The following is a 12,899-nucleotide window of genomic DNA, read 5'->3' on the forward strand; positions in this document are numbered from 1 at the left end:
CAGTCCACATGTCTCATGGACCCACTTCCATTAGAACAGCCACGCCACATCTCTTCCTTCCCGAAGCTCACGCCCATGCCATGCACTTATCCTTGCCTGGCTCTTTTTTGTAATTCCTGAGTGTAAAACAATAATAAGTACTGATATGTAGAAGAATCTTACAGAGATGGACTCCCAGAAGGAGTTCTAAGCTGGATCAGTTAACAAGCATAAGTTGGTGCATTAAATTTGAAAAATGGAAAGTATAACTCACTTATCTGCTAACATGATGTTTGAAAGTAGTTAATAATGGGGTGTGTGTGTGTTGCCCTGTGAATTTGCAACTCCAAGGCTCTGTCTTTGTATTAACAGGAGACCTGGTGCTGGTACATGAAAACAGCAGATCTGGCACTATTGGGGCCAGAACACTTTCCCAGCTGCCCCGTGACTCTGGGCCCCTTATCTTTTGCCAAAACTCTTTTTAAATACTCATTTATGAGCATAACTGACTTTTGTAAGGAGACTTTATCAGAGACATAGGCCTGATGATGGACAGGAGATCACAGAGTCAGTAAGGACCTGGCCTTTGTCACTGTTTCTATTACACAAGGATAAAAGCATATGGGTCCTTGATGTCCACACACTGCAGGACACACAGTGGGCAGTTCAAGTGTGTTGACTGTCAGCACGCACATCTTCAGAGCTGGATGTGCTGATGATGTGTGAAGACTTTTCAGCACTCAGAATATGGGGTTCCTTGTTTTTAACTTCCCCCGCTATCTCAAAGTCCTAAAGGGGTTGCTCTGTTTCTATGAAAGTTCAAGTGTACATCTGTAGGCTGTGTAAAAGTGTTCCTTATCCACCTGCTTGGGCTGGAACACACACACACACACACACACACACATGCACACACGCAGGAATCATGACTGGTTTTAAAGGACGTCCTGGGAATGCACCCAGGTCTCAGAAAGAACCAGTTTAATTACTTTGTACAACTAAGTGAAAATTATTCCAAAAATATTTATACTATTGAATGGTTTCCTGATGATTATAAAGCTTTTCTTTCTCCTTTGAAAGCAGAAATTCTCGTAATTATAAAGAAGAAGCGTCCAGGAGATCACTGTACCATGTAGTAAGAAAGCACAATGACTTTTTCTAAATTTCTCTCAAGCTCTTCAGCATGTGTGGGTGTGGATAGAGATAGAGATGTGGAGATATACATGTATTTTTGTTCCAAGATTAGGATGAAGTCACAAATGGATTCTGTGTACATATTTTAGCACTTAGCATTGGAATTAAACATGATCATATAAAACCACTTCCAACATTTAGCATTTCTTTGTGGTGAGAACATCCAAAATCCTGTCTTTCAGTTGTTTGGAAAAGTACACGCACACATTGTCACTCTCTATAGGCACCTTCCTGGGTGACAGCGACCAGACTTATGCCCCTCCTCTACCTGGAACCCTGTGCCTAGTGACCATCCTCCCCAGCCCCTCAAAACCAAGTACCCTAGTAACCACTATTCTGTCAATGCTTCTAACACTATTATACCCCACTGAAAGATGATAAGATTGATTTTTAAGATTCATGTTGTTGCATGTTTTGAGATTTGCTTTTAAATTTTTGCATCTTTTCCCATTGGATGTTGGACTAAGTTGAGATGTTTGGGTCAATTCCCTGTTTCACTCTTTCATAGTGTGATGTCACAAAACTGGTGACACATCTGCGGTGGGCAGGCCAGTGGTCCTCACAGGTGTGAAGGTGCACAGGTGTGGATGGTGGGCCATGGGTGGACAGATCAATGGTCCCCACAGGTGTGCACAGGGATGGATGGCAGGCCACGCCAGCTGCAGGTGATGGTGGGTGTTGTGGTGTCTTTACCTCCTCCTCACTAGACTGAATATATAGCCCCTGAAAATGGAATGGCCTTCAGGGTTCAAACTCTTTCCTGTGTGGACTCCTCTTCAGGTTAGAGAGGATGAAATTAGTTCCTTCTCATCCTTGGTGGCGGTCAGACATGCACAAATGATTTACAGGTGAGCCTTGCTCTTTTCCTTCCTTTTCCTGTTCAAAGGTTGTTGCACATGACCCAAGTTCACCATGGGGAATTACAATGTGGCCTCCTTGTGGATCCCCAGGATTCTAGCTGATTCCTGCATTCTAATGTCCCCTGGCCTCTAACCCCACTTCATTCAAATTCCTTCTTGGTCCCTGTTCAGAAAATGTGTTATCAGGATAGATTGATGTGATCTTTGAAAAGCTTCTGTTTGGTTCACATTCCAGATGGAAGAACAATGGGGTTCCCACCTCTTTACAACAGTTAGGGTGAAAGAAGTAGAAACTTCCTTATGGGGCAGCACTGCCAGAACAAAATCAAGTATCGCCTCATGCCTGCCACTGTGGGCTGAAGTCCCATGTCTAGGACCGAGAAGCTGTGCTGCCATCAAAGGGCAGTCTGGCACAAGGCTGCTCTCTCTGTCTGGTGATGGCCCACCAGCTGTCACAAAGTGAGTTGGACATCAGAACCAAAAGGACCTCAGCCTAGGAGACATGAGTTTTGGTCAACAGAGAGCATTCATTCTCTAACAGAAACTTTTTAAAAATCTTTATGAATTGATACCTGAAATATAAACAATGATGTAGCAAGAATTTTCTAACTGAGACGTCTTCCAATTAGGAGACCCCGCTGAGTCCTGGAGGTGGCTATCCACATGTAGGTAAAGGTGGCTGTGGGTCAACTTGAAGAGTGGGAGAGGATTCAGAAAGGAAATCACCTGGCACAGCTGAGATGAGTCAATGTGCCAGTGAGACTTTGTCACTGCATAACCAAATACCCAAGAGAACCAACCTACTGGAGGAGGGATTTGTTTTGGCTCACAGTGTCAGAGGCTGTAGTCTGCCATAGTGGGAAGGGCAGGGTAGAGCAGAGCTGTTCAACTCATGGCAGCCAGGAAGCAGAGAAGAGACATGAAGGGGGCAGGACAAGGCATGCCCAAGTGACCTCCATCGTCCCACCAGGACCCACGTTCCAGTTTCTAGCACTGCCCAAAAGCCGATCAATTTTTGAATCTCTCAATGGATTAAACCACTACTTAGATAAGCCCTTGTATCCAGTTATCTCTGGAAACATGCTGTGTGCCTCATTTGTCTTATCCAGGAGGTCTTTCTCGTTCCCATTGTGCCAACCATCAAGGATCACCATCTTGTGCAGCAAGACGCATCCTCAGAAAACACACTTGCTACTTTGGGAGACATAGTACATGTCATTTGGTAGCTTAAGTCATTTGCCACTGACAAGAGCTGCAGTGGCAATCAGGGAGCCTTTGTGACCCAAAGCATGGCCTTTCTGATATCCTGTGATAGTAGGCAGGCTGTCACTGCCTTGCTCTTCATTCATCAAACCATATTTTGGATCATGACATTATGCGCTTGGAGACCACGTCAACATGCACTTAGACAATTACCTTGGTAGAACTCTTTTCCCTAGACACAGGTAAAATTTTAAGCATGATTATATGATTTTCATATCATTTTCCTTTATGGGAAAGGTTGACTGTCTATCCAAATTCAGAAAGGTCTTTATTTTTCCTGTTTGCTATGGTGCACTGTTAAAAATATACTCATAAAACGTTAATGTGTGTTTTGCGTTTTGCTATTAGAGCAATACATCTTGGACCCATCCCAAAAGACCCGACAGAAACAAATAGATGCTCTTATTTTACAGTGACCTGAATTTAGCATCCGATGTGAAAATCATGACTTGAGATTTTGGTGGAGAGATAAAAGGAGGACCACAGGCCGCACGATATCCGTGGCAGATGTGACTGTCGGGGGCGATGGTATTTCCTCTGAGCGAGGGAATGTGTTCCTCCAACTTGAATGTTAACACGATTAGCAATGAAAGTATGCTTTGTTCCCTGCCTTCACATGGTCCCAATATTGGCGGTTATCACTTACTTGTATTTCTTAAATCAGACACTCTCCTGCCCGCACAGATGCTGCCTGGGTGCTGCATGAGACCATACAGACGGCCCTTCATAAATTTTCCATCCATGTGCTAAAAATAACTACATTGGGATATATGCTTTTCCTTTTTACTTAATCCAAGTATATATGTCCACATACAGACGTTCCTATGCATGTATAAATGGCTGATTTTGTGTTGGCTCCTATGGTCATAACCCTAGGACCCTTCCTCTTAGCGCCAGTGTGCCCCTCATATAGCTCCCCACCCCCCAGACACCCATTAATTGACTGCAAATGCAACTTTATTGCAAAATGACTGCAGCCTTATTAAGCAACTGGATTTACAGGCAATAATATAATCAATATAACATTAATATAGCACATAATTAAATAAGATTCCTACAAGGTCCTGACTGTATCCTGAAATATAGAGACGTTGATTGTTTTCACTGTCTGCCTCAACCAAACTTGGAGGAACACAGCCCTCAGTTCTTATTTTTTGAGTGTTTCATCTGAAATGCATAAGGAGTGATGCAGCAACCCCACAGGAAAGACCCACCACCCTTCGCTCACCTGAGGCTCCCTCTGTCTCGGGCCCTGGGAGGGCACCAGTCACTGGGCTGACTAATGCTGTCAAGACACACTAAGGTGCAAAATACAAGGAGATATTTGCATCAGATTTGTTTCCCCAGCAGGAGAAAAAGGCCAAGTCACCAATGGCTCTTGGAAAGTTCCCACAGAATGTGCTACTTCTGCTGAAAATTGAAAAATGACCAGCCATCCTCTCTCTAGGGTCCTGCGCTCATAGTTAAGCTTCGGGGAAAATACCTTAGAATGTTCTTACAATGAGCCCAAAAGACAAACTGCTAGGAAAAGGAAGTGTGTTAAGTGGAAACTCTGCACTCGTACACAGCCGTGGAATAAGTGAAGGATAAACAATACACAATGCACTCCTCTTGACGAAGGAGTTTGAACTCCTTAACCCTGCCCAGGCTTTCCTCAGGGATCCTCTGTGCCAGGACATACCCCATGCAGCGACTTACCTGGGCATCTGCAGCTCACTGACTTGAAAACAAGCCACATTACCACCTTCGCTACAACCTACACTTCCACCTAAATCAGGGCTTAGACCTAAGCCAGACAGCAAGCTGGCTGGCTCTGCAGCACAAGGGTGTGCCTATCACCACCCGGAGTGTGGACGAAGCAGCCCTTCTTTTCCTCAGGACTCATTCTGTACGTTACCCTGACCAGGTTCCTTGCAGAAACACATCCACCCTTGCAAAGGACCCTGTCTGAAAAGGAAAATAATGGGGCTCAGGCTGGCCCCAGTACCCCTGGTATAAAAGAGAACTATGAATACCTTCAGATGCAAAGCTGAGGGAATTTCCCCAGGGCCTTGAAAACCCCTCTGAGTGGAAAAGCGCTCAGGTGCCGATAGTTCAGGAAGCAAAGTCAGTCCCTGCAAAGGGCATGAGATTGGGCTGCCAGGACCCAGACACTGGGGGACAGCATTGTGCCAGGATCCTGGCATGCCTGAGCCAGGATCCTTACAGCACATACCAAAACCCAAGCAGAACCGGGAGGGTGGATGTCCCATTCCTTGGTGGTGGCACCTTCACTTCCCAGAGTGACCTGTGACTGTCAAGCCTCCTACCTGCCCACACCAGCCCTTCCACACCTCACTTGCTCTCATGAACCCTGGGAACCAGTTGGGGCCACTTTCAGAGATGCATTTCCTGCTGCTGTCTGGGGAAGCACAGAAAGCTTGGGGAGGGAGGCACAGAAAGAAGAGACAAAACGCAAAGCATATTGTGCCTTACCTTGGCTTCTCCACTGCTAAGTATATCCAAGGTCTTACTCACCTTCATTTTCTCTTCCGGAAAATTCCCTCACCACATCTAGGTTGTGTATGTAAACAGAGTTGGTGCCCGGCAATTATTCCACTATGTGCATTGGGACACCAGGGCCAGCTAAGTATTGGTGGCATTCCCAGGTCTTGTCCTCATGGTGGAGACATGCACAAGAAGTTAGGCTAACACACTAAGGAGCAAGCAGGCTTGAAATTTACCTGGACACACACACACACACACACACACACACACTCACATACACACAAGTAATTTAGACAATGAAGACAAAAATCCAAAGTGCCTGCTTCTAGCACTAATTCACAGCCTCTTAGAATTAGAAGAAACCCCAAGATGTCAAGGCTGTCAAGTGGTCCAATTCCCCAGTGCACAGTCTGCTAATTCCTCATGAGACAACCCTGCAAATAGCTAATGAAGCCATGCCATCCTTCTCCTTGTCTTGATGGACCCATTATCCCAAACCACCAACAAAAACTCTCAACTGTCCTCCTACATTAGGAAGCCCTGACCAAAGAGAAGTCGCAGAAGCAAAAAAAGAAAAGGAACCAGACATCAGAGAGAGAATTAGAGTAAGTCAGCATGGTGCCCAGGTACAGAGTAGAAATCCTCACTTGCAGAAGACCCTAAGAAATGTGGTAAGTGTGTGACAAGGCAGCACAGTTGTGGGGATTTCATGTGCTTGCCCCTGGGACATCCAGGGAGTGAGGATCAAAGATGTGACCATTGAGCAGCAAGTGCCTTGGTTTGCAAGGGAAATGCAAAGAAGCTGTGTAATCATCATTGGTGGATGACTTTCGATTCAAAGACCCAGTGAGGACCGTAGTGAGCCACTGAGAGTCACGGACTAAATGAAGTTTACGTGTCTCTATGGAAGTGACCAGGGCCACACCTCTGCCTTTCTGTTTTGTGCAGGAAGAAGAAAGTTAGCATTCACCAATAGCTTACACTATGTTTAGCACCTTACTGACAAGTATGATGAATCCTGTATTTTTAATTTGCATTTTTAGGAGTTGAAATAACAGTGGCCCAGTTTCAGAGGAAAGGAAAACCAAGAGAACCAAGGTCTCTGGCTGTACTTGGGTCTTTCTGACTCAAATTCTGAGCTGTTTCCCAAGCTCAGTGGGCTTGTGAGCCCTGTACCCTTCAGACAGAGCACCCTGGAGACACAGATGGGGGTCATTCACCAGTATGGCACAGAAGGTGGGGAGAGGAGTCCTGGTCAACCCCCTGTGTGGGACATACCCAAAGGACCTATTGTGACACTTGGGGACACAGTGAGGAAGGTGTCTGTGGAAAGCCCTAGGCATGCCACATCCCAGTGGTCTCCTTGTCTACCCCACAGAAGCAGTGGTCCATGCAGAGATGGGGGAATGGCAGGAGGGGTACTACGTAGGATTTCTGCTCTCAGTAGGCTGCAGACCTGGATGACCAAGAAGGTGGGATCAGCTGCAAGTTCTTGGACCCTGTCTTATGGACAGCTCAAATGTCTGAGACAATAGAAAACAAGTGCCTTCTTCCTACAAATAGGATGTCCTCAGTGACATATTATTTGGGCATAAAAAATAATTAAAAAAACAAATAGTGTCATCTGGTAACGAGAGAAAAACTACAAATAGATTTTTTTTAAGTTGGCTTTCAGGTGGACCATCCCCATTCCCGAGGGATTAGGAAGCAATGGTGGGGTCTGAGGATCACATGGGCCCATCCCAGCCAGAATGGGTGGTTCTCTTGGATTGTCACACATCACACCAAAGCCTGCACAACAGAGGAGTCCCAGGGCCATTGTGAGGAAGGCCATGCTACGCAGCTCCCAGAAGGTATGATCTGATATCCTCATGTCCAGTGGCCAACTGTGTTCCCAGCACAGCTGACACACCCTGGACTCCCAAGGGGCTTCCTGAGCCAATACCACCACCTTTGAGGTCACATGAATTACAATCCAAAGCCATCATGATATGAAACTACCAATAACGCCCCACACCCAGCAACTTCTCCTTACACATCAGTGACCGTGACCACCATAGTCAGGGCTAAGGTATTTTCTCACGTCACATTCACCAGGTCCCCCAGTGAGCCAGCCCGCATATGTGTGCACGGAGAGTCACATGTGTGGGGCAGACGCTGATAGTTATCACCTCGGGCTGTGAGAGGGGCTTTACCTTTCCACACATGAACCATGGCCACCATTGCACATGCTGGTTGTACGCTCTCGTCAAAATGAAACTCGTCTGGGCAACTCCATCCACCAGTGGCTTCTAAGGAACATTTTCCTGTGTCTCAACACCTCAGAAGGCAGGGTGTGAAAACAATGGCAGCTTACCGTCCCCTTACATGGAGGGCAGATGTGGGAGCAATCTGCTCTCAGGACCATAGGATTCTCCTTCCAAGATGAACATGCCTCAATGTGGGAAGGCATTTGTACGGTTTTGACATTCCTATAAACTTAGACCTGAAAGCACAAGTGATGTGTGGGTCAGGAAAGTTGAGCAGCATGGAAATGTCCTCTTCTATGCCAAAAGAGAAGAGATTGCAGAATGGTTTAGTGGCCAAGGAATTCTGGCACATCAAAAGCCATCCAAAATGAACAGTGGACTCTGATAATTGTAAATCTACCAGAAGCATGTGTGTTGAATTCAGCCCCTCAAAGTTATGTATGGGTGTACCCAACTGTGCAGCCTTTGAACACCTCAAAATTTCTGAAAATATTTGGGGTTCAAAACTTAAGACTTTTAGGGATAAAAATCAAAGCCATGTGTTTCTGATTCATTAGTGCTTAGTTTATCAAAATGTTTTGTTATTGTTCTTAACAGATATTTTATGCTCAAGAAGTTTTGAGACTTCAAGTTTTTTTTGATCTTAGAAGTAAGATATATTTCCCAAGAGAAAATGAACTTCAGTCCCCACAGATTAAGCTGGTTTCAAAGTTGGTTGAGAAATTCTTTTTAAAATATTTTTATTAGGATATGTTTGTTGTACAAGAGGGGATTCATTGTGACAATTCCAAATAGGCTTACATTGTACAATGGTTAGATTGTCCCCACCGGCTCTCCCCCTCAACCCTCTCCCTCCCTTACTTAAAGCAATTGCAAGAGGTTTCTTTGTTCTGTTTCATGTGAGTATATGAAGACCATCAACCATATTCCCTTACCTCCATCTCTTCATCCATTCTCCCCACCCCAACGGTACCTCCCCACACCGTACCTAGTTTACAGTCCTGTCTGTCATTATTAATATTTAAGTTCCTATTCAGAGGGGTTTTTCAGTGCACTCCTGCTGTGGGTGTGCTTTACTTTGGTCCATTCAACCCCTTCCATTACTGTCCCTTACCTCTTCCTTCCCACCCCCATTTTTCAACAGCTTTCAATGCACGTTCTTACCTCCTCTACCTGCATAGATGTTACGTTTTATAATATTGTTAACGCTCTGTCATTCTCTTTTCCTTTCCCTCCTTCCTTGAGTTTCATAGAGTAGTTTCAATTATGGAAAGCAGTATGACTGAGATATTCTTTTCTCTCTGTACTTTCACCTCTGGGTCATAGAGGGGAGAATCACGGAGGGGAGTGGCCACATGGAATCCGTGATCTGTTTCCTCTGTTTTCTCTCTGGGAAAGGCCACTAGGCTATGCTGACTTCGGAGGCCATCTGTGTCCCACCCTTGGGGCTCTTTCCCATATCTCACAGTATTGTTTTGTCATTTTAAAAATCATTTTCTCTTTCCTCTAACTGAGGTGCCTTTTACAATCCAGGCTTTCCATCAGTAGTCCTCAGATGGCTGTTTGCTAAATGAGAAACTCTCACTCATGTGTCCCTTTCACTCAGTCTTGGAGAGCTGCCATCTGTGTTTGGAATTACCAAGTGAATGAAAAGTAACAACAAAGCAATAGTGAACAAGTGAAGGTTAACTTATGCCCAAATAACCAGCAACCTCCAAACAGAGAGAGACCTCTGCCTGGCCTGTGCCAACCAGAGAGCCCAGAAATGACTCTGTGGCTACTAGAGGAACGAGCCAGTATCCTTACCAGTTCTACCATCAGCTGGGTCCAGGCAGAGTCTTATTATCCTCTTCTCTACTGCTGGGACTTGATAAATGGTCCTGCCAGCCATGGATGCTCTATGGTGTCTGTGAAGACCTGCTTTCCACGTGTAGCTCTGCACAGCCATCGGTGTGTCTGCAGGGACCAGCATGCTGGGGGTGGAGCACTGCCCGAAGGATGCCCCTCTTGCTGGCATAAGTCATTCTCACCATTCAAGATTAATTTTCTTGCTTCCATAATATTTTAAATTCAAGTGTCTGGAAGAGTGACCTTGGGGCCTGGTGAAGGTGGTTCTCTCAACAGAAGTGACTTAATGCAGCTCAGAACTCAGCCATGTCTCCAAGTGCAGGCTCCACCTTGGGCTCCAGAATGACTCTAACCTAGCAGGTGCAGATTCATGCCCCACCCCTGTTGAAGCAGGAGCTGGGGACAGCTGCAAGCATGTGTGCAATGTCACAAGCTTTGCCAAGCACCCTCCCACTCCTTCAGCAGGACATGAGATGGTAAGAGGTTTGGGGAAAAGGGCACAGAGAAGACAGATCACCCCCAGACAGAAGCCTAGTCCTGGACCACCTTCTCCCATCTCCCCCACAGTGCTTCCCCTCTTTCTCACACACAGATCCCAACCTGGGTAGCGCTCTTAAACCCACTGCCTGGGCCCTCTGAGCACAAGCATCAGGCCACTGTGCCTGAGGACCAGGGATGGTGCCCACAGGGCTGGCCTTCACTACTCTCACTGCGGTCAATGTCTCTCCTTCTGAGTCCCCTCCCTACCTGTAAGCTTGGACGGCAGTTTGCATTTACTGGTGATGAGAATATTCTAATCCCATGAGTTCCAGAATTCCACGAGAGACCGATAGACTCCCCCATCATTCAGTATCTACATATCCAAACTGATAAGTTCCAGGGCTTAATTATTCTTGGAAATGGCAGAAAAGTGCCTAATGCTGCTTTAGAGGCATTTGAGTCAGAGAAATGTTCTTTTGTATGCTAGCCCTACTTCTCCTGCACAGTTTCATGTGTTTCACTATCATTATTGCTTCATTTATCATTCATTTTGTTTCTTTCATAAATAAAGTACTGTCTCCTGAGTTATCAGAGGTTAAATTTGCAAACCCCATCCCAATACTGTGCTGAGCAAGGTAACCAGAGTGCTGACCGGGAGTGGCCTCAAAAGGAAGAATTTCCAAGAGATGAGTCTCCCAGAGTCGGGGGAGCAAACAAAGGGACACAGAGACACAAAGAGCAGAGGGCTGATCTGTCACACAGTCAGTAGCTGGGAACTGCTCAGTGTGAGAACAGAACAAGGGAGTGACAGATTCTAATTCAGGAAGTAAGAGACTGAAAATGCTTGGGGTTGGAGGGGCAATTAGCAACCTGATCAGAAGTCAGTGGTCAGGCGGGTGGTTGTGGAAAGCAGACCAGGAAAGGGCTCTTTCCTGGTGTATGTTTATATCATCCTCAGGGAGCAAGGCAGAGGGCAGCAATCCAGATCCACATGGCCCAGCAACACGTGAGACACACACAAGCCCACAAAACTGTCCATCAAGTCTGCCACCCTGTGCCCACCTGTCCTTCCTTTGTGGCAGCCAGTTGGGACAGGTGTCCTCTGCTGAGGCTCACGGAGGCCATAGCTTCAGGCTTGGGAGGTGGGATGCATGACTTAAGAAGATCTTTGAGGCAGAAACCACGCGAAATCCCAGCCCTGCACACTTCCCCAGGAGATCGCACTCAGAGGGAGTATAAACCAATAGATAGAGGAGAGGAAGGAACAAAGTCTCACCTTAAACTTGAACTTGCCTGGTACGCCCTTCTTTACGCCCTGTGCTTTCAATTGCACCATACCGAGTCTTTATGGATGCTAATATGTTTGCATTGCTGGCTTTCATTTTAATTTTTTTACAAGTCACTGCAGGATAGCAAAGTCAAAAATACACCATTCTGATCAACAGGACACATCTGCGGTGCATCCACACAGAAGCAATTAATTTCCTGGTGGTATTTTTACACGGGAGCCTCGTGCGGGTCCCCATTATATAAACAAAAACTCCAGACAGCTCTTGCTGCCTGATAAAAAAATAAATCAGATCGCACAGGGCTGCTTAGCCTAAGACTGCTACAGGCTATGACTGGTAATAAGGCATCCTAACACTAATTATGAAGCTTATTAAAGAGAATTGTCCAACTTGTACTAAAGCGCCTGCTGCAATCATGTTAAAGGGACGGCCTCGGGACAAGCAGCCCAGAAGCACCTTATGAAGCGGAGTGGCTCATGAGGGCAGAACCTGGGTGTGGAGCAAGTCACAGGAACAATATTAAAGTGGCTGACAAATTGATCTGGATGAATCTGATGGAGGGGCAGGTGAGAACCACAGCGGCAGCTTGGTGGTAATTCACACATCAGAGCCTTCCGTCCCCACTCACACACATCTGCCAGGATGGTCCAGGAAGCTGTCAGGAACAAACATTACCAACAGAGTATTATATTATTAAACTTATTCTGAATCTTCTCTCGGGTTGCAGAAGCAATATTTCAATGTACTCTTTCAGGAGGGTAGGGAAAAAAAGATTAATAAAGATGTTAGGAAGCTGAACTGCTGTGAGATTTGTTTAATTATTCCCCACAGGACTGCCCCAGCAATCTGCTGACATTTAGCCTCGACCTTGCAAATCCTCAGTAAATATTAATATATCAACTCAAACAGGGACCGTTGTTTTATTGGTTCACGGAGCTCAGAGATTCGCCACAGCAGAGAAAAATAACGTGCAGAACTGAAGAAGACGGGCCGCTTTGATTTCACCTTCTGCTGCACACATGAGCTGGGAGCACCCACAAAATGGCAGTGCTGCTGCTTTGCTGCAGCTGTGGAGGTGACACTTCAGATGGCGTGCTTCCCTTTGTACAGCCTGCTGGAGTAATCCCAAAACCACAGTGGCCAGAGATTAGAAAGCCGGCAGAAGGGGAGACCAGAAAGGAGAGATCACACCTCATTATCCAGGAGAGCGGAAATTTTAATAACGCCTAGGGTCCTCCCTCCAATCTGACCCT

Source organism: Castor canadensis, chromosome 6 (assembly GCF_047511655.1).
Source record: "Castor canadensis chromosome 6, mCasCan1.hap1v2, whole genome shotgun sequence".
Classification (NCBI taxonomy): Eukaryota; Metazoa; Chordata; class Mammalia; order Rodentia; family Castoridae; genus Castor; species Castor canadensis.